Below are 27,999 nucleotides of genomic sequence, written 5' to 3'. Positions count from 1 at the left end.
TTGATGGGCACTGCTGAAAAGCAGCTTGTTGTGGATGGGCTGTCCAACACAGAAAGCGCCAGAGAGAGCGGGACAATAAATTCAGTTTTACTTGCTTTTAAAGGAGAAACTGCATGATTCGCACTTCTTGAACCGATGTATGAACTGAAGGTAGCTATCCTTTGAAATTCTCCACATTTTGCAAAGCAGTTCTCCAGCCAAACAATACACTAAAAGAAATATGCATATATAGTAAGGCAAAATGTGCATGAAAGTGCATATATTAGTGAAAAAAACATACAAAAATGCATTATTGTTTGTAAAAAATATATAGAGTCATCAAAACTGCATACAAAATATGTTTATTCAGAGAAATTCACACTTAAATGCTGATGATCCGTTTGTTTTGTTTTTAAATTTCAGATTGCTGCATAAATGCAGAAAACTGAATTTAGATTGAAAAAAATAGGAAAAAACAGAAAGTTGAAAGTGGCATATTTGTTCATCCCTGGTAGCCAATACCATCATTAGTGTCAGAATCAGTCCAAAACTTTTTTCTGCCTGAGGCAAAAGATAAAATTGCACCTTATCCACACCCATTCCACCTACTGAAGCTGGCCAGACTGGCAGCAGGATCTTATTTAGCATTCTCCACTGTATCTGTGTGCAGCAAGCTAGGTACACAGTAAGCTGTGTGTAGCACAACTAGATTTTTCTTCCTCCAACAGAAGATCAGCAAGGAGACTGCCACCCATGCAGCCCTCACACAATCCCTCACACAATCCCAGCAAAAGTGCCTAATTGTAGGGCCAATCCACTATGCTCTGAGCAGTGCAAAATTTCTGCAGCTCCTGCAATCCCTTCCTTTGCTATCCCTGTACAGAGACCACTTGTAAGTTCACAGCTGCACCTTGCAGTCGCTGCTTGTAAACAGTAGCTTCAAGGTGTCCTCTTGTCCCCTGTCACCCACCACTAGTCAGCAGGTAGACAGCAGGTAGACACAATGCAGCTAGTTACCTTGAACATCATTGAAACTATTTAAGGGAGGCTTCTTTTATGGACAGATTTCCAAGAAATAAAAGTATTGTGGGATAATTTCTATTGCATTGTGATATATATAAAACTCCTGCAATGTACAGGTTCAGTGGTAAAACTGATGCACCAGGGCCTGGGAGACCTGGGTTCAAAACTTTATTCAACCATGAAGCTCACTCTATGACACGGGGATAACTGCTAAAGTTTTATTGTGGTGAATGATTTATGCTGTCTGCAATCATCTGTCCGCTTACATGAGAATAAGTTGCACCAAGATCACTTATTTCAGCCTTTACATTCCATAAAGGACCCCCCTCTTTCACAGAGCACCGTAAGTATTCAGTCTTCCTAATAAATTAATAATTTGCCAGTTTCTTCCCATTCTGAAAGGTTCTTGGCCAGCACACATCACCTGGGACCAGAGAATCTCTAAGGACTCCATGACAGAGCACTTTGCCTAGTAAGCAGATGTTCGAGGGCATTTTGATGCCAGTTCATAAGTTTCCTTCTCATCTGTTTTGGTTCATCTGTCTACATCAGCCTTCCTCAACCTTCTACCATCCAAATGATTTGGACTACAGCTCCCATCAGTCCCAGCCAGGATGGCAAATGGTCAGGATGATGAGAGTTGTAGTTCAAAACACTGAGATGGCATCAAGTTGGGAAAGGCTGATAACACATCGCCTCCATGGTTTCTTGATGAATGTGTTGCTGTAAGGAGCCCAAATTCAACGCCTGCTGGCAACTGTGGCAACGTCCTTGCTCTCATATAACACATTTCAGAGCATACGCAACTGCGCTGCAGCACGGACTAAAGAGACTCTTTCCAGTTTGCCGCTTGCTGCTCTGGCAAGGTTCTGTACAGAGTTTAGCTCACTTTTGTTTGAAATATTACAGTATCAAAATCTCCTGTCTCAACCGGATTGGGGGATTTTTGCAAATACTCTCCCTATCCAAGATGGTGACACACCTTCCAGTGTCAGAAAGCCAACCAATCAACGGCATTTTCCAACTTAGAGAGGGAAGCAGGGCTCTCTCTTTGTTGGTCTCACAGCTGGATTTAGCTAGGGTGTTTCCCAAGAAAGGAGGTTATTTCTCCTCCCTAATAGAATGCTATAGCACTAGGGCAGGGATTTCCCTTCCCTTCATATAGAAAGGAAATAATCAGTCTTACAAATCCACTCACCTCTATATCGGTGGGTGGCAACTGTGCCTCAATAGTTTTCCAGCGTAGGGGTGGAGGTATGCCACTTCACCCCTGCATCATGGCTGGCCGCGTCACCTGTGTTGAGGGACAGCCCCAGCCAATCAGCTGGCAGGGTGGGGGTGGCCGCAAGCCATTTAATCTCAGCATGGCTGGCCAGCTCCCTCTTTCTTGCCTCTTCGTCAGATCACCCTACCTACCCACCCTCTTTTCATGCTTTGCTCTGATATGACCTTTCTATGGCAAATGTTGGTTGCCATGTTGTTGGGGCCCGGTTGGATTTTTTCCCACTTGGCAAATTGGCACTGGCCATTTGGTTTTTGCCTACCTAGTAGCAATCTTCACAACTTTTGTGAGGTTAGGCATTGGATAAGACTTCATTTGGTTGGAGGGGAGGTTGTTGCCTTCGTCTGCCCCTCCTCAGTAAGGGTATCCTGTTAAAGAGATAAGCAGTGTGAATACTGTCCAAAGCCCGGGCGTGGGCTAGGGCCATGTCACAGCCTCTACAGGGACCCCCTCAGGATAGTGACACTACCTGGTGCCACTAAGTTATAGGGCACCCCCTATCAGTGGTTTACCCTTCCATGGACTCCCTGCAGGTGGGCAGGAGTCAAGATATAGCCTGGCTTCACCCCAGTGCCAAAGCCAAACCACTCACATCTGTAACCAATAAAGTTGTGGCCTATTTAAACCCATAAACCAAAATACTCCATGTCAGTGTGATTTATTGTTCTCCTGGGAACTTTGGGGCTTGAGTGCCTTGGTGCACAACAAAGTGAGGAGTGGGGAAATAGTCAGCATTTTCTACTACATGTGGTGCCAATTTTTTAAAAAATACAATCTATCCTTTAAAGAAATTTAATAAGTAATAATTAATAATGGGCCATCCCTGCTTCATAATCCCCTGCAACATGGATACAAATCACCCCATCTCCACTCACCAGCCTGATTATCTGATGAGCAGGGCATGGATAATATGCACCCCCACTTCAGCACCGCAGTGGGGAGGGAAAACGCCCCTCCCTGCTAGAACAGAGAAGTATATGAAGCCGAAGCCCAGGAAATGGATATGTGAGTCCCTTCATATTGCACAACTCCTCTTAGATATATTCTGAATGATCAAATACAACAGCCAATGGATTTCTTTCAGAAAAATGTATAGGCAACGTTTCCCCAAAGACATAATACAGAGTCCATAACTGAAAGAAAGCTAACTGGCATTTCATATTCAAACACAGTTCAGAATGTTTCATACAGAGCAGGTCGTTGCGACCAAAACACTAGCATATACCTATAAATACATGTGCAGTATAAATCTATGCAAGTTTATTCAGAAATAAATAAACAGAAATAATGTAAAAATGAACAGGATTGCAGTCTTAGTTTGTCCCTAAGATAAAAACAAAATCACAAAATTGTGAAAATCATTAATGTTTGGAATCTTCTCTTTCAGATTTTTGTGTTATCATTCAATAAATCTTCAGTGCTCATAAAAAAGGGACAAAACCTGTCCCTGTACTTTCTGCATATGTCTGAGCATCATTTGCAGGAAGCTATTTCACACTACCTCAGCTTGAAGAGTTGCTGTTTTTCACACTCACCAAGAAATAAGTGCATGTGAGAATAATACCTTTACAATTTTGAAATGTCCTCAGACTTTTAATCTCCAGGCCATCAACATCTGTGAACTCATCTCCCCCTTTCTTTTCACACTTAGAAAGAACAGGAATCATGCAATATCCCCATAAGGAAATATGAAAAGACGGGGTGGAGGGGCCATAGTGTGTAAATGTATCCTAATATAAATCCATACGTTTATAAAACTGTACAGAAATCATAGATTGATGCATACAAATTGTCACACTGCTGCAATATAATCTAATCACACACCTGATGTCAAATTTAATGAATGTTTAATCAGAAATAAATCCCACTGAATTCAACAGGGCTTATGCCCAAGAAGTATATATAGGATTATAGCCTTAGTCTGAATATTCATATTAGAAAACACACATGTGTAGCAAACCATCTTTGCAAGATTTGGCTCTGTGGTTCTCCATTACTGATTTATCTACCTTTCCTCCATGGATCTAAAAGCATCAAACAACCATCACTGTTTTATCCTCACAACAACCATGGGAGGTAGGCTAAATTCATGTAGCGACTTTCATGGATGAGTCAGGATCTGAAGCAAGGGATACTAGTCCAATAATCTAACCACTACACAACACTGGCTCCCTTCCAGTCACTGATCCCTACCTCTAAACTAAAGTACTAAAAATCACACAATGTCACCAATCTGGATCAAGATTAAGAGGTAAATGCTACGTAAACATATGCAAGTAAAGACTGTTTTCCGCTTCACATGCAGTTCTTTTGTATGCTCATGTCCTTCCAAAGGATGAAATAAAACATGCATTGAAACAGCTGCCTTCAAAGAAAAACCAATATTCACACACAGAGAGATAGAAAGTCTTAACTGGTAGTATAAATGGGAAGTGGAACAGTGACTGTACATCTGCATCCTGTAAAGGCTGCTGGGGGTTATTATATCCTTACCATATTTAAACATATTTTACAACAAAATGTCACCTCTCTTTAACAAACAATTAGGGCAGGCTGCATGGAACTTCACAAACAGACTGTCTGAAAATCCCTTCCCTTCAATACATGCTACAGAACAGCCATCCAAACAACCAGACAAGCTGTCTCTATTGACATCTGTTCCCTTTTCAATATATGAATTATCCTCCTGGGTAATGCCATCTTCAGCTGCTTTAGCACTGATGCCATCTTACACATTACCTACTCCAATATTTCTGCCATCAGCTGCACAACAATTTTTATATTTCAGAAGCCCATAAGGGAGGGGGGAAGTATCTGCCAGTGCCCAGCTTTGTATCACATTAGAAGTGGAATCCAGTTAAGAAGGGGCTAAACTTGCCACCCTCACTTCAGTGGCTGATTTCAACATGGTACAGAGCAAAGCTGCCCAAGCTCCATTTCCATTGATGTTCCCCATGCAGTACCAGCTCTACCATTGGGCAGAATGAGATAGGCACATCAGGCAGCTAATTTGCTGGAGGCCAGTGGTGAAAGGGCAACAAACTGTTATTTTATAAAGTATAGTTATTGCTGTATTTTTACCACCAGGGAAAGGAAGAGGAGCCTGTGGAGTTTTCTGTCTCGGTTATATAAAAAAGCCTAGGATATTGTGCACCTTGACTTAGAAGCAAGTTAAAAGCAAAAAGAAACTAAACACATACACACATAAAATCACTGCTCCTACAGCTTTATGTTTTGTGGTTCCTAAATCTATTGCCATTACTGTTACTGCAGGTGGGAAACAACAAAATTCTCATCGCACATCCCCACACTTGGTGGGTTGAGTTCGCTGTAGGCCACTGGTTATTTTGCCTAGGTGCCTCTGCTGAACATTTTAGAAATAGAGCAGATCAAAAAAAGAGCACCAGGAGACATAAATATTCTTCTGCCTGCTGTGCAGAACTATTTGTACACACAGCACTCCTGGACAAAGGAGCAAAAGATGCTGGGACAGACTCAATTGTAACAAACCATTTCTCTTCCAAAATGGTGAGTCAGGTCTTTCAAATGATTGTTACATTCTGAATGCAACGTGCTCTTAGGTACATTAAACAAAGCAGAAGATGAGGTTGCCTTCAGTGCCCTGCATTGTCAAATGACAACAAAGCTGGCAGAATTTTGCCATTGGAATCTGTACAGCAATATCACAGACATTTACTATTTCTTTCATTTGTGGATGGCTTGACTCATGCAGCTAAATGACAGATTTACAGTTTACAGTAAAATTGCCTGCAATGTTATTGCATTGGTGCTGATGTATTTCAGCAAACACAGCTACAATGAATTTGAGCAATCAGCTGTCTACACAAACATCAAGACTCTTCAGCGGGAGCACAATGTAGCAGGCAACAAATACTGATGGAATTTCTCTTTGCATTCTGGAAGTCACTAATGAGGTTTATTCATTGAGAGTTGATGACACTCGTGGATAATATATGCAGTCAATCTCTTTACAAGGCAGCTTAGATGGGAAATGGCATTTCGCGTCATGAAACTGGCTCTTGATTGGCCCCAAATCGGAGGGTAATTGGGGTTTTGATTTCATGACATGGCTGCAGAAGTTCAGATGGAATTTGTAGGGGAAACGTGGCACCAAGTGAAAGGGGGCTCTTTAATATGATCTGTACCCTCAAGTGGATTTTTATCTTCCATCTGAGATACAATTCTGTTATGGTGCATCATTTATTATTTTTGCATATATTTGAAATTCTTATGGCCAAGTGGCTTAAACAATAAACACGAAGATGCTGATAGCATGTGAATATGTTAAGGGACAAGATGGCAGTGAGATGATGGGTGCCATCATTTATAATTTCTTGAACACTTATAACTTGCTAAGCATCTTACAGGGCTTTTATGCACTTACTATTTATAGTGGCATAGTTGCTGTTTAATCTGACATTTTAAAAGATGAATTTGTGGTTGATTGTCCTTGCCTTTGGTCACATGTTGCTGTTATTAGAGATTGAGTGTGGGGTATTCTTCTCCACACTAATAGTAGGTTGGCCCTAAACTGAAAAGAAATTCAGCAGCCATAGTCACATCCTTATTTTCTTCCAGGATTTGATCATCTCCTCCGTGACATCACCATAGAACTCATGACATCATGCTCCAGTACATGTCAGAGTGATGAGTATGCACACAGGAATAGTCCTTTCATTGCATCATCATCATCATCATCATCATCATCATCATCATTAAATGTCTAATATTCTAGAATTCTAATATTGAGGGACTAGAAAAGATTAGAAAATGAACTACATGTCTCCCTGAGTTTGGCAAACCCGTTTGTGGTGAATAAGTTTTGTTTGCAGCTAATGACTGCTGTCATGGCTAGTACTTCAACTCAGTACCATTGTCTGTATCTGTCATATACCACCTCTGAACTGAGGTTGCAAACTAACATCTTACACCAGTCAGAGGGAAAAGGTGTGAAACAGATGTTTCCCAAACCACGCCCACCAACCTCAATCCTGTCCACACAGAAACTGGAACAATGGTTGTACACATGCCACACAAATGAAAATATCGGGGATCCATTACAGACCTTTCACAAAAGTCAGATTCCCCCCCCCCCCCCGGCAGCAATGTGTTTTTAAACACATTATTTCAGAATACTAGCTGAATAATGATGGTGCTGTGTGGTAGCATGGCCCCAAAATGGGAAAAACCAGCAACTAGACCACCATAAATGATAAGTACAGAAAGGCCTCCAGGTACATGTGGCCTGTCGTAGGTTTGCATTGTAAAAAGAGGATTCACTCTTCAGCACCTTCTTGAAAGATATTTGTGAGGGGCTGAATTTCAAAGATAGTGACAAGTCAGCAATGTGATCATATTCTCAGCAACTGGTGAAATGTACCTTCTGTAAGTATTCATTTGTTTGCAGCTTGTAGAGTGATGCAAGCATCTCTGGGATCCTAGAAAATCACACACTCACACCAGTGAGCTACATGTGAATCTTTTGATCTTTGCATAGATTAAAGCAAAATATGTAAGCCTTTCAACTCTGTCACATGATCACTCCCACTTGAAATGAGTAAAATTATAGAGCAAATGATTGTGAAAACTCCAAAACAGATATTGCATTTCATATTTGGGGGGGAGGGAGATAACACACAAAACCAAAAGAGCTTGTACACTTTGTGTTGGTTATGGCTAGACTTGTTAATACACAAAAACAGAAAAGTTGTCTATAGGCTTTTGGTACAGTAAGCTCCGAAAACAGAAGTAAGAAAGAAAGTTACCCATACATGTAATCAAAAGGCTAACAAAACCAGGATAATATTTGGCTGTGTTGAATGACTATTTCTCATACAGGAAATAATACTATGATGCATCTGCAATTTTAAAAGGTACATTTCTATGTGGAAAAATTAACTGTGGGTAAGGGCACAAATAGAAATTATGAAGATTGGGGTTAACATATAGGTCTGTACTTGTGGGTGGTCAGCATTATAATTTACAGTTTTTAGTACTGGCACTAAGGAACTGGAAAAGGGTTCCATTCTGCTTTCTTTGTAATAAAAAAACAAAAAAAAGATGCTATTTTGTTGTTGAACAGTTTGTGGCTTAAAGTTTTGTACTACAGAGCTTTATAATAGAAAGCAAAGGGAACAATAGGTACTGACATCATGGCTCAGTGTATTCAAAACATGGATTGGCACCTGGCGTGTGGTGGAAATATCCTAAAAATCATATTGAAATCAATTTCAGAAGTTTGGCTTTACAAGCTGTACACCATTGCCCCAAGGAATAAATAAAACTCCAGAGAAAAATGCAAGCTATGTAAATATCCCAAGAGACTCTCAGAGGCATGAAATACAAGCACTTTTATACATAGCCATGTTTGTTAGTAACAACAAGTAAGCAATCAGCTGTTTTTAGCAAAATAAAAAATTGGTATCGTATCATTCAACACAGAGATAGTGCAGAACAACGAGAGTGGAGCTCTAAGGGTGAAATCCAAAGTTCTTCTTCAGCTCTAAGAACTCTGCATCTGCTCACTTTTCAGAATGAAAGCAAGGAGATGAGTAGTGCAATGCTGGATACATTCCTGTTTTGATGGGGTCCCTTGCAATGCACAGCACCAATGAGATTTACTCCCCAAATATCGTGTTTAGGATTGGCTTGTTAGCCTACTATAACACACAATGGCAATACAGACTTTTAACCCAGTTGCCCAATCAAATGCCCCAGGCCAGGAATGCAGCTTATTGGAAACTTCTTCAGTAGACATTATTCAGTTCAATGGATAAAAGAAACAACCAAGGGATGTATGTGCAGAGCTTCCCACTCCATGAAAAGAAATGGAGAAGCCCTTGCAGATCAAAATGTCTGTATCCATATCTCCACCAGTGTGCTCACAGAAATTCAGTGGCACAAGTTTATTGTGACTATGGAATATTTTACAGCAAACTACCTCATAGACACCCCATTGGAGGAGTGTTACAGAGACAGAGACACCTTTGTCTCTGTTGATTACTGCATTTTTAATTTGTGTATTCACAATAAATGCAATCACATTGTGGAATAACAACAAACCTTCAATCTCAATCATGTCTTAAGGTTCACTTTGAAAGCTTTACTTTCAATACTGGCAAACCCAAAAGAGCATCCAGATGAAGAAGCGCAATTTATATCCAATTTACCTACACGCAATGAATTTTAACACCTTTTTGTGAAAGTTTGATATATTTATCTTGTTTATTTTACTATTAACGGAGAACATTATTTTTCCATTACTTGTGCAATCCAAGCAACATGTTGCTATAATAGAAAAGGAGAGAGATCAACAGAATGTGTCACTTCTTAGGTTAAAGCTCTGCCTTAGGAAGAATAATTATCATATTATACTGTGGGTGACATGTAGTGGTATAATGGCTGTAACAGTAGTGGGAATATTACAAAGGTTTGCAAGCAAACAGAATGAATAATTGAAAACACAGTACTTTTATCTTCACGTATTGGGTGGGGGAGAGACCAATATTTCGTGGTGCATCAAGTTATTCAGTTTATTCTCATGAAATCTGAATGTCTTGACCAATACAAAAACAACAATAATGCCTGTACTTTGATTTAAACGGCAAATAACATTAATAAATATTCTTGGGAAGCAAAGATGTACCTCCGTTTAATCAGCACTTATTAAAATTTTATTCCCTACAGTTATTCAACAGGATCCATGGTATAAGAACGTAATTACAAAAATCAGATTTGAGCTCATTTGACAACAGAAGGGTTTTTATGGTGACCTATCTCCAAATGTTCCTATTTGTAATTAAATGCAGCAATCAGCAGTAAGGATTTTGAAGCTGTTTTAGTAGTTCCGCTATTCTGCTTAACATGTGGCACCCGTAATAATTAAAATGATACTAACACATGCACAATTTTATGGCCCTTATGGTGCAACCCATTATGCCAAATAAGGGCCTCTGTTTTCACAGCATACTGCACATGGTCTCATTACACCCACTTTTCTTTTCCTGTCTTCACACTAACAACTGTTAAAGTGAATCAACACACGAAACGTACTCTAACAGCTTAGTGTTTATGATATGTGTGCTGTTAGTCAGTGAACAGGAAAATCTAAACATTTACTGTTTATGTAAAGAATAGCGCTAGTGTTAGTGAATTGCTCGGGTCTGCTTACTTTATTATCCAGATCAAACGTACCGGTGGGTTTTCCCCAGCACCTATATTTCCCCGTGGTCTTACTCTTGTGCGTTGGCAGGCTGATTTGAATTTGCAGAGCCTCTGTTAAACTTAACCCACCCACCCCCCTCCTCAAAAGCCAATGATTTCTGGATTAGCTTTTCTTTAAAAAAAAATGAATAATTTTGTAATTATGCAGCTACTCAAAGACCCCCCTACACTCATTTTACAGTCATCAATTCTGAATGGTTTCCAGTCTCTCTGGTCTGGGATGCCATCCAAAGTAGGTCCCCCAGGTGAAACACCAATGGATTGAACTAAATCTAGCCTCCGCATTTTCTATTATAGCTCTTTGTGAACATTAGTTGAAAGTTCAGATAAGCAGCATAACTACCCATCATTCGGGGAAGGTCCCACCTTTTTCCTCCTTCTGCTGTGGCTACTTAATCCTAACAGTTTCTGAAATTTGCCACATTATCACTGTAATGGAAAAGAATCCAGACTCTAAATGAGAAAAGCATTTTACCTCAATTGATTTCAGCCCTATACTGGAAGTATGTCATCAGAAAAGGACACTGTTCCGTTTAGATTGCAGATACCACACAGAAATATCATTGAGGCGGGGGGTAACACTGTGCAGGATTACAATTAAGATGCCCATTAAGTGTGTGTGTGTGTGTGTGTGTTTATAATTGAGTTTTCAATTATAGCACGTTAAGACCCATAAAATGACAAAACACTGTACCAATGCAAAGAGGGTTTTCTAGCAGGATCCTTTTGGAATTAGAATGACCAAAATTAAAATTTGAATATTAAAATACTGTAGCACCAATATAATGTAGTGATTTTTCACTCAGTGAGTGCTAAGATTCTGGTCATTGTGCATGTATTTCCTGGTGCAGCAAGTCTTAGGGTACATTTTCAGGGCATTTTCTAATGCTGGTACTTCCTCTCCCCACACACAAAGACGTGTCCATGCATCCTCCACTTCAGCAAAGCCAGTGAAAAGCCAGCCATGCAGATTACCCAGCCCATTCTGCTCCATCTAATTCACTATGAGCTGTGTAGAAGGGAATGGAAGAGCATTTCATCTCCCAAACTTCTCAGACCCCTGCCTTCCCTCTCTCTTCATCATAACTTCTTGAGCCCATGATTTAAACATATGATCCCCTAAAAAGCGTGAAGAGTGTTGTGACCCATTTTTGCCCTTGTCTCATATACTTTCATCTTTTTCTAAATAACAGACAAAAGGTACCATTGAGGGCATCCAAAAGACATGATTCTGTTTGAACTTGAGGTCCTTGGTTCTTTTTTTTTTCTAATCTTGGATGAAAAACGAATGTTTGTGATCAGCACAACCACTTGCTAACCCATGATCAAAAGCAAATAACCCACTTTGTTTGTTTCTTACTGCAAATGAATTAAATTAGATGCCATTAAGAGAACTCGCTGTTTATATCCTTGTTTCAGCAGTGGTAGTATTTGAAGTTTCCTGCAGTAAGTTCATTACTCGTATTTTGTCCAGAATTAGTGAAGCGTGCTGAAAATTGCTAATGACAGATGTTTCTCCACTCTGTCACACTTCTTGTATCATTTGATTTGGAAAGCAACATACGGTGTTCTGCTCTATCAGTATGTCACAGACTGTCTGTAAACAGCTGGTCATAACTCAGTTCAGTGAAAACCATTACTTTCCAATGAAGTGCTGGACACCCTCCAAATTGCATTTTGGCATGGCCTAGGCTGCTTAATGCACAAAGTTCTTCTGTTCCGAGGTTACCTAAGGAAGGATTCCCTCTCCTTCTCCCTTCCCCCACAACCTTCTTCAGCTTGTGTCATAAAAATAAATGCCTTTTAAAACAGTAACTAGAAACTAAATGCATGATCTCTTTAAAAGACTATTCCCCCCCCCCTCTCAAGAGAGCATGAAATCTCTCCAACACTGGTCCAGTGTTAAATAATGAAAATAATAATGATAGTAAAATAATAATAATATCACCATCTTCTTTTCATCACTATTTTTGTTTGTGGTTAGGTTGTATATTAGCATGACTAGGGCACATAAAACAAGCACAGACTGAAATGTCTCCTGTCAAATAGCAGTGGCACTAACATTGCTATGACTCTGGGGCAATTCAAAAAATCTTAATTACAATGAATCCTATTAAACACAACTCCAGAAAAAAAAATGAGATAGGAATACACAAACATTGCGGTTGGATCTTCTTACCATAGACAAGAATTAGTTTAAGAACTAACATATATCTATGTAACAAGGTTGGGTGCATATGGTATGTTTGAGCCAAGAATGTGCAATTTTATAGTAGTTAACTTTTATAAATGAAACTGAAAACTCTGAAAAGTTCCTACATGCACCTTCATCTATCTTTGATTGACTTCACCCATCAAGTGATGCATTGCACATGTGAAACAGCCACCACAGATCAAATACCGCATAGGGAGTGTTCATTATCACACAATATTTTTCAATAGAAGCCATTTCTTTTCTGTTGTGAGGGCTTTGAGGGCTGTAATACATGACTATAATGACTATAGGGATGCCCAGTGGCCCTTTCTATAGAAAATGGTTTACCACAGTAACCATAGCATAGTAACCATGTAGATCTACCATTAGCACAAGTTTAAGGCAGACTTTAAGCGTCTATGGATGATAATATGGTTATGCTTCCATTAGGGTTATATAGCCATAATCCAAGCACCACTCCGTCACAAGGTTAATGTATTTTTTACCTTATTCTAACATTTCCCCAAGAACTTCCAAATAACAGGTTGTCGTCTTTCACTGTTTATCTAAGAGCACCTACTAAGATTCACAACTCAGTGCTAATTTGAACCTTTTTCAAACAATTGTGGATCACAACTCACTAAAGCTGATCAAACTAAGAAATGAACTAGATATCAAGTTTTTAAGGATAGTGCTAAATAAGAGTCACAAAAAGTACATAAAACCAGCATGCTGATATAGGTCTGTAAAGGATACAGCGGACATTTCTGTCTAGAAATGTTGATTAGGATGGTGACTAATATGTCTATATTATACTGTCCTAGAATATAAACTCCAGCTCCCTGCTGAGAGAAAGATCCTGCAGGTCCAACTGGGAGCTATCCAGGGTCCTGCTCTACTTAGAGAGAACTGCCTTCCTTAATTGTGCATGAATCTTCCTTGACTTTACCTGATCTGGCTTTGCCTTTGCCTTAGCCCAGGCTTCCTCAAACTCGGCCCTCCAAATGTTTTGAGACTACAGTTCCCATCATCCCTGACCACTAGTCCTGCTAGATAGGGATCACTGGAGTTGTAGGCCAAAAACATATGGAGGGCCAAGTTTGAGGAAGCCTGCCTTAGCCTTAGCCTTAGCCTTAGCCTTAGCCTTAGCCTTAGCCTTAGCCTTAGCCTTAGCCTGGGCTTGGCTTGGCTTGACATTGCCTGGCCTAACTTGACTAGCTTGGAAGGGGCTTTCTGTGGACTGAAAGCCTTGGCAGAGCATAACAGAATTCATTCCACTGAACATTCCAGGCTGCAATGTGGAAAGTTGAATACAAAGTTTGTATTAATCAATAACCCTGCAATCTTCAATGTGGGCTGCAGTAGCATAGCACCAAAGGCTGCCTCCATTCTAGTTCTCACACTTCACCAAGCACATGTTTAGTTAACACCCAGTAATACTTTGTGCCAGTGAAGTTGCCATAAAAGAATTTCAACCCACAGTGTCTTCATCATTCTTAACTTATTTCTACATTTGACAATAGACCAGTTCTTATCACACATTGTTTCTGCTATTAAAGCAAGAGAAAAGAATGTGTAAACATGAACTTGAGATCTTAATCAAGCTCACAGCACACTTCTTTGCAACCAAAAGACTGTAATCAGGGTGAGATTATTGCTGGCAGTGAAACAAGGCAATAGAGTGGACTGAGATCATGCAAATTTAGACTTAATTATTTGTGTCATAACAAGACAGAAAAGTCAGAACAATGTTATTCTGAGAAATGGACTTGATTTTGCAAACAAATGTGAGTATTTGCAGGCTTAACGGAACATTATTCCATCAAGGAATTGTCAATAAATGAAACCATCACAAAACATGTGAATAAACAACTGAATACAAGGCCAAATAAAGTGAGTCATTTTGGAAGATGTATAAGAACAACCATGACATGAATTAATTAATTGTTTACTTCCAACAGGTTTGTTTCATGCACCTCAGGCAAGCTGAGTAAATGTAGCAAGAAAATACAAAGGTGGGTGTTAGGGCCAGCCCCTAGACAAAAGGAGGCAGCTGCTTCAGACAGCAGATGTTGGAGGGTGGAAGTAGTGGTGAGGGCTTGCAGGTCAAAACTGTGTATGCCTGGCATATAGATGCTTAAGCTAGTCTGCTGTCTTCAGGTCCAGTGGAGGACAATGTCCCATCACTAGTGTTGAAGTAAGCTTCAACTGCCAAGACCTTTGAGAGCTGCTGGCAGTCAGAGTACAACTTTCCCCAATGAAGTTCTCTCCAGGTATTTTGAATGACAACTTCCACAATCCCTGACCATTGCAGGTTGGTCTGATGGGGGTTGAAGTCTACTCCTCAGCTCTCCAAAATGTTGTGTTGGGAAAGGCTAAAGTAGAGCATGATAAACAGCCCAAGAGCTCATTCACTCCAAGCTTGGGAACTGAAGTAGCTCACATCTTCTTCCATTAGGTACCACTGCCACCAGCTCATTCTTTTCCTCTGCCCTTGAGATAGGAGCAAATTCTCAAGGCTAAAAGCCTCCTGCCTAGACCTTTTCCTCTCTTGAAAGGCAGAAAACTTATTTTCTTGCATTCTCTTTAGTATATGTAGCATGGGTCAAAATGACCAGGGCACAGTTAAAATAACATGTGAGCAGTCATAGAGGCATATCATACCTCCACATTAATTAATTTACTAAGTATAAAGTTTAAGATCGGAAAAAGGAAGAACTGCGGAAGCCCCGTCAGACATTCAGCTTCCAAGAGAATGTTCGAAAACCGGAACACTCACTTCCGGGTTTCAGTTGTTCGGGAGACAAAACATTCAAGAACAAGGCTGTTCGAAAACCAAGGTACGACTGTATATTCACATTTTTATTGTATTTTGTTCTCTTGATTGGTATTTTATTACCTACTAATCTAGAATTATTATTATTTTATTAGCAAAGATATAAATTCAGACTAATCAGTGTTTATTAGGCAGAGGAAAATAAAAGACAGCATAAAGAAGATTGTACGTATTGTAGATTGCATTTCTATAAGCACGCAATACCCTGTGGTGGTGGTGGTGGTGGTGTTATGGACACAGCAAAAGCTTTTGACAATATTGAATGGCCATTTTTGGTTGAGATGTTAAAGCTTACCATTTTGGGGAAAAGATTTAAAACAAAGGTACAGGCAATGTGTTCAGCACAAAAGCAAAGATATGTATCAATGGGATAACTTCAAATCTCCTTAATTCATATAAAGGTACAAGACAAGGTTGTTCTTCATCTCCACTATCGTTTGCATTGGGAATAAATCCACTTGCAATTAAAATCAGGACCTGTAAGAATGTCAGTGGAGTAAAAATAAATACACATGAAATAAAGCTTAAACTATATGAATATTATATACCTGTAACATTAATAATAATAATAATAATAATAATAATAATAATACAATTCTATGATTCTTTGTTGAGATTCCTGCATTGCATGGGGTTCCTAAAATTCATAGAACCATAGAGTTGGAAGGGACCCTGAGAATCATCTGGTCCAACCTATATATGCAGCTGCCCAATACTGGCATCAAACCTGCAACCTTGGCATAATCAGCACCATGCTCTAACCAACTTAGCTATACCTGTGGGGTCCCTTCCAACTCTATAATTCTATGATTCTATTATCCTATGTGTGTGGTCTGCAGGACTCAGAAAACACTTCATGGAATCTCTGATTTGTGCAATATGTGAAGGTGGCGGGAAATAATTAATTAAATCAATTAATTAAATCATGTTTCACCTTCATTATGTGGTGTAAGCAAAATTACATTTATATGCATTTATTTAAAACAGTAAATAAAAGCACATACGGGGGGGACTGTGCAGAGGTCAGTTTTTCTTGTGTCAATGTCTTCCAGGTGTTGTTTTGAATCCCCATCATCCTTGATCATTGACAATGCTGGCTGTGACTGATGAAAATTGTAGTCAAAGGCATCTGAAGGATAGCATTTTGGAAAAGGATGGATTAGGTAGGTGTTAGTAACTTGGTCCCAAACCAAGGATCACAATGGGGGATAAAGCCAATGGATGTGATCCCATCTTCCATAATATGTTCATATGGATATGTTCATAGGAAAATGGGTTAGTGTAAACAATTTCTTTTTCTGTTTTTTAAAAAAACTGAAGCTTGAGAGTCTAAGAAAGTCACAAGATTACTTATTGTGTATATAAATGTAAAAATTATTTTGTTGCATTGGAGTATCACAGTGAAAAGATAGATGTTAATCTGTATTTATTCTGCTAATGCTCTCAGACTTCAATAGAAGGATAAATTCCTCAGTTGTGCTAAGCATTACACAAATATATAACAAAAATGTTGCCTTCATTATAAAGTAGGTAATAACCCAAAGTTGAAGTTAATGATGTGCAGTTCTGAAATGACAGTGATTAATACCGTAGTAGGTAATAGATTTTTAATCATGCCAACAAAAGGAACATTATTCAGGTGATTCACTGGTCATTTACTAGTGTAGACTCATTATATCCCTTGAGACTACACCAATGTAATTGGTCAGTGAGTCACTCACCACATTTGTTCATTTGGTTGGAATTTGTTGTGTGTTGGATATGCAGGATTGGTCTATGAAATGTTGCCATTCCGAGGAAGACTGGCAAAGAGAAGTATTTTGGACACAGACATTGAAAAACAAATATTCATTATCATGCTCATCAAGGGACAAAGAACAAATGGTGAGTTGGCCTCTGCATGTTCATCAGCCAATGACTGCAATATCAAGGAATGCTACTATCTTTTATTCTATTACATATATAAATCTAATAAATACATCAATAATAAATATTGTATATCTGAAACAGGCATCAGAAATCTCAAAACCCAGCAGAAATCACCATCAAAAGAAGGGGATGATGCTTAAATCCCAGTGAGGACAAAGGAATAGGTTAGCTTCAATTAACTTAAATACCATGATGTCTTCCAAATTTTACACCTCATGGAATCTCTGGTCTGTGAGCCTAATATTGCATGCCAGGCATCCTCATTTGGCCCAGGAGGCCATTTTAGCTATACCACACCCAACTGTCCTGTACCTGCTGTTATATATGACATCACATGAGAGGCAGGTAAAAGCAAGGCTTGGGAGAAAGGGATTTGAAAGCCCCACCAATCACCAATGCTGCCAAAGACCACCCCTCCCTCCCGTGTTTCCCAGTTATACCCAAATCAGCTGATTGTCAGGGCTTCAGAAGAAAAGGGGCTTTGCAAGCCATTGGAAATTATTGCACTAGGGACTTGGAAAGCTTAGGGGAAAGGAGCAATTTTTTCCTTTCCAAAGGAAGCAGTTGGCATGCAAAGCACTTGGAGAAGCACCTTGAATACAAAGTGCTTTCTCTGCAGATGGGGAATTGCTCCATCTTTATTAGCATTCCCCTCTGTGCAAAGACTTCAAAGTGGCTCCCTCTATCAACTGATCATTGGTTAGAGAGGTTTTCACACAGCCAAAGCTCCACGAAGCCCAGATTCCTTGTGCTTCTTCTGCTTGTAGTTCATATCAAACCTAACATCACATCTGACCTCCAATTCAAATCTTTATTCCAGTCATAGACCAGCATGATAAAAACACCTCCATACATTAATAAAACATGCTAGATAGCCAATATGGCAACTGCAGAAGTAGAAGGTACACATATTCATACTCTCGGTTACAATAGCATAAGATTAGAATGCATAAAACTTGTAAATCAAACCTTCAGTTTTAGACCTGCCCTGTGGCACATAACATTCTCTTACGTGTGTCAATCATAGCAGCACATCTGATGAAAGTTGGGTTTTCTGCACATGTTCGCAGGTACCCTTTTACTGTTATCCTCAAATGATTCAGGCCCATTCCAAATGAACAAAACATTAAAGAACACTGTCAGTACAGGAACGATTCAATTAAGATTTCACAAAGCTTTTTTTGTTTGTTTGTTTCAGTGTATCTTGCCCATCTATATGAATATGATTATTGTTTCACACAGTGGGAGCTTTCCTCTTAATGATACTTAGCAGCAGGGGCTTTGTTTGCTGATGCAAATGAGAAACAATAGTTTGTATTGTCTAATATACAGCATTAGCTATCAAGAAGCTGGGTTCAGACTAGTGCTTTTGTCCTTCCCTTCCCTTAATTTCTAATTGCAAAAGTTCTTTTTGGACTGTTTCTGAATGAATGTGCCATCTCAGAGAGAAAGAGATCTGGCTTCGGGGGCGGGAAACTGCCACATTGCCATCTGTGCAACCTTTCAGGGGCCACATGAAAGTGGTGGGCAGGGCCAGGGGCAAACTGGGCAAACTAACTGTGAATTTTACCTTCATGTGGTTGGCTACACATACTCATACACTCCTCTCTGTCCTCCAGCTAGGCAAGCAAGAAGCTGCATAAGAGTTCCAGGCAGGGAAAAGCACTCAAGGAGGGTGTGGCTTGGGAGGGGAAGTGGCCTGGGGAGAGTTTCAAGGGCCAGAGAGAGAGGCTTGGAGGTCTCCATGTGGCCCCCAGGCCTGAGGTTCCAGATACCCAACTTAGTAGGGTGTTGCACAGCCCTCCCCAACTCTATACCCCACATCCAAAGGCATCCAAAGGCATCACTTATGGGCTCATTGTTAAGATCGTGTTCATGGAAGACAATCTTACTCAGCTATGAGTGATCACCAAAAAAAGAAGACTAGACTTCAGCATACAGTAATAGACAATAAAGGATAATTGGTATAATCAACAATAAAGAATGGGAAGTAGGTGGAAATCTGAAACGGCAAAAAATAGGAAAAGATAAAAGACCTGATTGTGGAATAAAGTGTGAAATACCACCACAATGCTTTTCCAGAATAATATGAAGATTGTTAATCATATGGGATGTTTTAATATTGAATGCATCAGAATGCAATAATTTTGATTCTGAAAGTTCCCACATTAGCCCTATCATGAGAGGCTCATCCTATACCAGCCATGAGTAAAAATATTTGATTATACCATGATGGCACACAATTTATTCTTGTTCATATTAGCCAAATGCTACCTGCCCGTGAAATTTAATACCTGTCAACTCAAATATCAGTTTGAATTCTGACAACTGAAAGGCATATAAAACATATCCAATATTTTTTAAAATAAAAATCTGCCAGGTAGCTCAATAGAGGAATAATTAACACTGGCATGCATAAGGGAAGCTATCAGTGCCACTCTAAGTGGTGTCAGTAGGAGGAGATATCACACTAGATTGAGAGATGTGCATACAGGTATGAATCCAACTGACTTCACTCAAAAAACTTCAATTAAAAATGTATCATGAAGAAATCTCGTTGTCTGAGGTGATGTGAAGTTCATGCGATCTGTGATAGCTGTTTTACACATGCTAGTCATCACATTACATTCATTTGTTTTATTTATCACATTTATATACCATCTTTTCCTATGAGGAACTTGAGGTGGTATTGAACAGATCGAACAGATGGAAAGTTCTTTAGCTTTCCAAGCAAAGAGTAAGGTTACCATAACTTCCGTCATAGAGCTTCAGTATGCTGATGACAACCTACTGTGTGAACACTCAGAGGATGACCTCCAAACCATCCTAAATATATTCACAGAAATTTATGAAAAGCTTGGTCTATCGTTCAACATCCCAAAAACCAAAGTGCTGCACCAACAAGCACAAAACAACCCCTCTGCAGCACCACAAATCCAACTCAATGATGTAACATTGGAAAGTGTTGATCACTTCTCCTACCTGGGCAGTTAGTTCCTTTCCATAAGGACATTGATAGTAAAATCCAGCATTGCCTGAGCTCTGTGAGTGCAGCTTTTTCGATTTAAGTGCAGCATGTTTGAGTACCGGGACATTTGCAGGGAAACCAGAATGCTTGTTTACAAAGCTATTGTACTACCAACCTTACTGTATTGGTGTCTCTGAAAATTTTTACATATCATTTGGGAAGACAGGTGAACTAATGCCAGTGTCCTGGAAGAAGCAAAGTGTTGAAGCACTGATTCTTCAACATCAGCTTCATTGGACTGGTAATGTTGCACAGATGCCTGATGATCATCTTCCAAAGCAACTACTCTATTCCGAACTTAAAAATGGAAAGTGTAATGCTGGTGGTCAGCAAAAGAGGTTTAAAGACTCTCTTAAAGCAAATCTTATAAAATGTAGTATAAACACTGCCAATTGAAAAACACTGGCCTGTGAGCGCTCAAACTGGATAACAGCCTAAGTTCAGTGGGACTTACTTCCAAGTAAAGAGAGACAGGATCACAATTTGAATCCCATTGAAATTCATGGGCTTTAACTGTGTCCTTTAGCTTCATTAATGTCAATGGGACTAAGTTGTGACTAACTTTTACTGGATTGTGCCCCCCACACACTTAATTTTGAAAGATGATTTCAGTTTGGTAATGAATTTAATTAGCTCAGTAAGGCACCAATGAAGCTACCTGAGAAATAGCTATTAATAATGTCCCCAACTATTTAGCAGGAATTTTATCCCAAATTAGATGGCTCAGATTCAGGAAAAAGTAATTAGTCAAAGATCTAAGCTCATTATGGAGATTCCAATTAAAGCCTCTTTTCAGTGTGCTGTGGCAGTAAAATAAGTAAATTTTAGAACAGAAAATGAATGTGACAGGAAATCCTGGGATTATACAGTTCTATTAGTATTATGCCCTCTGCCACAGTGAGATGATCTGTTTTAATTGATCCACAGATACATAGCAAAAGCAGCAAGTAAAATGAGCAGTGCTGAGGAAGGCTCACACTGCCTTTGCATACTCTCAGTGCCTAACTACATGAGATGTTGATGGCATGCTTGGCAATCACATTGTGAGTTTGTGGATTTAAAAAAATTATTTCTTCATTTGATTCTTTGGGGAATAACACGGAAACAACCAAACATAAATACCAAACAAGACAGCAACAACTGCCTGGCAGAATTTGACCAAATGAAGAGTAAAAATGCCAGGAAGTTAAAAGAGGCATTATTAACTTTGAGGGGGTTTTTTGGTGCTTACAACCAAGCAGAATAGAAATTTTATGAAATAAATAAAATGAATTAACTACTCCAAATATCTGCACAGCAAAATCAAGCCTCCATACACCTCTACTGTCTCCAAAACAGGTCTCTTTAAAGTTCTATCTGCATTCCTTCAGTCCTGCTGTGACATCCTTCAATATTAGCAAATGGTAGTAGCCGCCACCATGACCTCTCAAACGTATTCTCCCTTAGTATACCCTGTTAAATTGGCTTAGGTGCAAATTAAATACCAGCTATAGAGGAAGTGGAGTTTTTTGTGAAATTATTTTTGGGATTTCTGCTAGCCATGTTTACTGAGGGTGCAAATTCCACAGAAAGGGTATTAGCACAGGAAAGAAGAACAAGAAGGCTTGTTAATTCTTAACCTTGTCTAGATGTTCTTCAAACACAGAAACCAATACCTTTTTTCCCTACTTATTATGTAGGAATAATAAAGCAACTTCTCTCTCTGCCATAACCTTTTCCTTTGAACTAGCCTCCTGAAATTAACAGTAGCTATTCAGATCATGGCTAGTGTTACTTTATCAAAACAAAATGTCACAATCCTAAACAGGTTTTCCCAGAAGTAAGTCCCATTGATTCTAATGGGAAAGAAGTTTAAAAATGCTGCCTACCAATAATAAGATGAAATCTTGCATTACCGTCCAGGGTAAACTAATATTTGGCCATGTGAGCACTTGCTTAAAGGTGAACATTGATGGGGATAGCAAAAAGGGTGGCTGTTTTGAGATAATGGGAATCAAAGCAGATCTTAATTCAATAAAGCAGAAATTGTCGCCGTTGCATTGCACTTCCGCCAGATCAACATATGGTAGCACAGCTGACAGATATAATCTTTACTCTGTTTTTTTCTGTTTCACATGTTCATTGCATTTGGTGATGTCCTACACAAGAATTTATATAATTTGCCTGTAACTCCTTAATGCTACAACACTCATTGCCGTGAAACTGCAGCATTATCTTAATCCTGAATTCTGACATCTCAAGAGTTAATTTAGTGATTAAATGAATGGTCTAAGGCCCCCAACAGCAGGGGCCTCCAAAATCCTCAGATTTTGATGTGGAGTGGTTGCTTACCCACCCACCCCTCTTTAAAAGACAAAGCTGTCTTCTTTTTTTTAAAAAAGCCAAGCATATTGAGACACAAATGTACCAGCCCAGGATTCTGTTTGCAAGTGTTCTTCGGTTCCTAAACAATGTTATTTGAAACTTGCTGATGACCACCCACCAAACACATTTGTCCCCACCTTATGAGCACAAACGGAGAGAGAGAGAGAGAGAGAGAGAGAGAGATGCTTTTAAATTCATTTCATTGGCCTGCTGACAGTTTATAAAAGGGGATGGCAACACAGTTGGTTTCAAAAAGAGAACACCACCTGCACTTGCTAAAAGAAAAGAATTGATTCTGCAGACAGACAGCACCTTCAACACAATTCCTTTTTAAATGGAATAGAACATTTGTAGAGCATCCTTTATGATCTCACCAATAATCTAGGGCAGAGAAGCAAGAGATGATCAATTTCCAGTTTGAAAATGCATTGTGCTTATCCTGTTAACTCAGCTTATCCTGTTATTGTTTTTCTCCATAGACCAGGACTCTTTCAAATTCTAAGAGTCCATCTCTATTAAAAAGTGCATCATTTTTATCACAGACTGCAAACAAACTCTTTGGAGAAACAGCACATTATGTCATTGCATTTTTCCAGATGTATGGTATGTTAGAAACCTGACACAAAAGATGTGAATCGGGTTAACGAGCCTGCCTGCATTTCTACCAAAATGTGTGTTGATTCATTTGAATAAATTTGACCTTTTCTGTTTATTGCTTTCTTGTAGTGGGCAAAGAATTCAGTCCATAGCCAATCATTATGATGACCACAAGTCCACTCAGGCACCTTGACAGCTGAATCGCCACCCCATCAAGAGATTTTCCCTCAGGCAACTGGCTGAGCTGGCACACATTCGTTGGTTCTTTTTGCACATTAAATATCTTTACAGTTTTCATATTTTTGCTGTTTTTACACTTTTCACTTCTGCTTTGTACAGCATTTGCAGGCAAAGATTTATACAGCATAACACACACCATTAGCACTTTGCAAGCCTTTGTTGTACAGATGCTAAGCTATCCACAAGGCTTTCAAGTTTCGATATGCAGGGAGGGAGTTGATGCTTCCTAGGGGATGGAGGAAAGGAAATGTTTGCAGAGGGCTACATTTGGTTAAGACAGCAAGAACAACATTATAGCACTAGAGTAAAAAAGCATCAGAATCCAGACTTTGGCCTGGACCCAAAGAACTGTGTAACTTGTTCCATGTGTTCAAAGGGATCTCTTCTTAAACCACAGCTCCTCATACCAAATGGCAAACTTCTTTGAAACTGAAGGGAGTTTCTAAGGCAACATAGAGGTCTGTGGTCCAAAGAGGGGGAAGTTGTCTCACTGAGCAATGCAGATTTTTGGACCAAACTAAATCAGCTTTATGTATCTGCCCCTTAAATACCAACCATGAGAAGATGAAGCAAAATTAAGAAAGTGAGATAAAAGCAAACAACAGATCATTTTACGAGTCAATGTGCCTCAGTCTGCACTGGCTACAGCTTCATGTTGTCCTCAAGGGCAGCCTCCTGCAGAGAACATTGCAGTATTCAAATCAAGAAAGTTCCCAGGGCATGTATTATTGAAGCAAGGATATCCCTGCTGTGGAATGGTCATAGCCAGGGGTCGGCAAGGTTTACCTCGCCTGAGCCGGTTCACTCCAGCAGAGATCCCTCCATGGGCTGGGCCGTGCATGTGTGTGAGCGCGCACACCCGTGATTTCCGGCATCTGCGTCTGCACAGACGCGATGTCCGGCGCCTGCACATGAGCACATGCGATTTCCGCTGCAGCAGAAGCGAGCACAGAAGTGTGCCGGTTTAGCGCAGCACGTGGGGACTCGCCAAGCGGGCGGCTCGGTTCTGGAGCAGCTCTTGGGCCATTTAAACGACCCCCATGGGCCGCTTGTGGCCCATGGTCTTAGGTTGCCAACCCCTGGTCATAGCACTTAGCTGGTCAAAGGTACTGCAGCTATTTGAGTACTTTAAGAGTTCTCCCAGACTACCTACCTGCTCCTACAAGGGGAATGCAACCTCATCAACAGCAGGTTACTGTCCCAATCACCCACAGAGCCTCCATCTCGTAGAGATTGCGTTTCAGTTGCTTCTTCATATGAAACTGGATCAAGGAAAAAATCCAAAATGCATTAGCATTGTAAGTCAATATATGTCTGGCAGACCTAATGCTTGTTTTATTTTATTTTTCTTCAAATCAACAAATGAGCATCCGATATTACAAAAAAAAGGTTCCTTTCTGGTCTGATGGCATTGTGTATGTATTCTTACATTGCACAAATGGAATTCATTTTATATGCACAAGATAATTCTGCATCTTCTTTTGTCTGTTTATAAGTCAGTTTCTGCTCAGTCTTGATGCTTTGATTAGCCGTCCTCTGCTTGGAAGGGACAACAGCTCTGTTCCACTATTGATACTGTGCCTAACTTGGGTTTTGATAGAACCAAGGAGCAAACTAGATGTTACCCCTAAACATGAAACTGTCACAGAAAACAGGACTTGCCTGTCTAGCTTTCTCTTCATCTACTGCAATGTTTAGTATAACTTACCTGGGTCCATATTTCATGAAATTCTGTGTTTCTTAAGATTCTCTCCATATCATTGGCTATCACTGGTAGTGAGTAAAGAAATGTGGGACATAATAGCATCAGGGCACACAGCAGATGTTTCTCATACCCTAATGCATTGCATTTTGCTTCCTTTTTTCTTTTTTTAACTAGCTTCAAAGTTGCCTTTTTCTGTGGCACCATATGCTAGGGTAACTTATAGTTTAGTCTTCTTGTTGGTCTGGACAGCAATAGTCATTTGAAGCTAGCTCTCTGCCTTTTAGCATAGCTACAATTCTTGAAAAATTGGGGGATTCTAGTCTCAGCCCAAGAAGAATCTAATAGTAGTCAAATATGCTAAAACACACAGGTCTCAGATTAATACTTGCCCCATATACCAGGTGTAGGCCAGGTACAATGAGCTCCACCCACTGAGCTATACACTTGTATAAGCATGTACAAATCGATATCTGAATTACAGATCAGGAATTCTATCAGGATAATAAAATGAGGAATAAATCATTTTAATTCTTACTGTTGTTCAAACAACTGGGAGTCAAAAACCCTTTCTCATCTACTGCAGATCACCCAGGGATTTTCTAGTAGATCCTGATGTACCTTCTACCCCCCACTCACCCCATGCCAGCATTTTCTGTTAGTCTACCACCAACCAATTCTAAACATTCTGCAGATCAACATTTATTAATTGAAAATAACGTTAACCAATCCTGACTGTTCTGTAGTGGAATGAGAAAATAATTCCTCTACCTGCCACCCTGTCAAAGAACAATGGTTAAGCTTTGCTTGGCATTGCAATCACAGAATTCCTGTGCCAAACAGAAACTATATGTATGATATTATTCATAATCTCCCTAGCACCTTTATAAGGAACAAGCACCAACTTCCAAGGCCAGCCATCTATTCCCTGGGCCACTGCATCTTTACTAGCAAGCTATGCTCACATATTGTGAAATATGGCAGGATAATACTTAACAGTTATTTAGCATTTGCTTTAATTTCTAAGTGCATTTCACATATACAAGCTCAGTAATGCTAGCTAGGCCAGCATTATTGTCCCTGTGTTATAGGTGAATATGGTTTCAAGATATCCTGGTTTATCTATGGTTGCCCAGTTTATGTGCCTCTAGGAACACAAAGACAGGGATATGACATTGATATCAGTCAATGAAGCCAATTTTGGGAGCATCTGTCTCTCATCGCTAGGTGAAGGAAAGCCCCAGCTTAGACAGTTTTAAAATGGGATTAGATAAATCCATGGAGGAGGCCATGAAGCAGAGGTGGCCTTTTTCCAGTGAGTTCTTGTGAGAGTTCCATGGAATAAGCCATGAAACTGCTTCAGGCTGACCCAGGAAATTCCTTCTAAAAATAGAGAAGGGAATTCCTAGGTCATTCTAAAGCAGTTTTAGGGACCTTTCCTTGGACTTGTATTACTCAGTTTTTCTATGTAACACTTGTCAAACACAGCTTTGACTTTGCTTATTGGCTATTGGCTAAAAGAAGTTGTTTTGAATGATGCCTGCACATTTTGTTCAATAACTTTTGTTCTACAAAGGTTACGTTTTAAAAAAGTAAATGTTAAACTGTGGAACCCCTGCTGGCCCTGAGTCTGGTAGAGCAAATAGTCCTGTGTCCCCCCACTCTCAGCAGCCTTAGCTAGGGAGAGGGCTTAACTTAAGGGTTCTCCCTCAGATAGAGATTCTCCAAAGCTGCCTTCCATTTACCTCCAGCAAAGGAAAACCCATCTCCTGCCAGCAAGTGATCTCACTAGCTTGTCACTTGCACCAGCCAGACTCTTGCTGGTGCCCACAAGACTCTGCTGCTTGCTTCTTTCAAGCAGGAGGCTCAGAAAGCCAGGCTGGCAGTTGTCCTCCCTGAAGATTGCTGAGGGTGCCACCTCACGACACCATTTGGATTTCCCAAACTGGCAGGATGCATTGTTTGGGGTTACTCCTACCTCAGTCTAAAGCAAGGTTAGTTTAGTGGCTGGTGTTTATTAGCAGGTGGGGGGAACTCTGCCTAATACAAAGGGCAACTTTCTTCTACCCGTGCCTAAATAGCCACTTTTTAAAAACAGTTGAGCTGTTAAGTTCTATGCTAAGGCACGTATGCACTTTGGAAAGGTAATTTGAAAGCGAGTTGAGCCATGACAAATAGGGACAGCTGGCCTAATTGAATCATTTGATCTAAGACAGCTCAACTTGGTTATCCTCACTGCAGCCCACATTGATATTAGCGAGTGAATCATTAGCCATGAAATCATGTCGACTTTGCCGACTGCACCGTTCTTGACATGACAGGGAGCGCGGTCTGCCTTTCATTATAGCCCCAATGAGTTCTTTAGTCTGTCATGAAGAAAGGGGAGGGGGGAAAGATGTCGTTGGAGTGGGGAGGAGGGGAGAGCAAACTTTTCGGCATAACAACAGAAAGCAATTTGCTCCAACATACCTCGCAGAACAGTTCAAAGAAAGACACTTTTGTTGTGGCTCAGGTTATCTGTTAGCCACAGCAGAAAGCATGTGCACCCAAGCTTGTTCTCTTGGCTCTGCTGTCAGCCCTT

General features: G+C 40.0%; 2 long non-coding RNA genes across 3 annotated transcripts; one reads left to right on the top strand and one right to left on the bottom strand.

Annotated features, from left to right (window-relative positions):
* Positions 1–137: 137 nt before the first annotated feature.
* Positions 138–27,999, bottom strand: LOC308481158. 2 transcript variants are annotated; one of them, XR_013988486.1, is made up of 3 exons: positions 27,888–27,999; positions 24,870–24,978; positions 138–209 (listed from the first exon to the last, which is right to left on the bottom strand). It is a non-coding gene; the product is annotated as an uncharacterized lncRNA (long non-coding RNA). The 2 variants fall into 2 exon arrangements; XR_013988487.1 differs by lacking the exon at positions 138–209 and adding an exon at positions 23,570–23,942.
* On the top strand, positions 15,520–17,442 carry LOC308482275. The gene is made up of 3 exons (XR_013989180.1): positions 15,520–15,562; positions 16,611–16,721; positions 17,326–17,442. It is a non-coding gene; the product is annotated as an uncharacterized lncRNA (long non-coding RNA).

Source organism: Podarcis pityusensis (genome assembly GCF_964106645.2).
Source record: "Podarcis pityusensis genome assembly, chromosome: 7".
NCBI lineage: Eukaryota > Metazoa > Chordata > Lepidosauria > Squamata > Lacertidae > Podarcis > Podarcis pityusensis.
The sequence above is the reverse complement of the archived record's forward strand: the minus strand, read 5'-3'. Positions and strand labels throughout refer to the sequence as shown.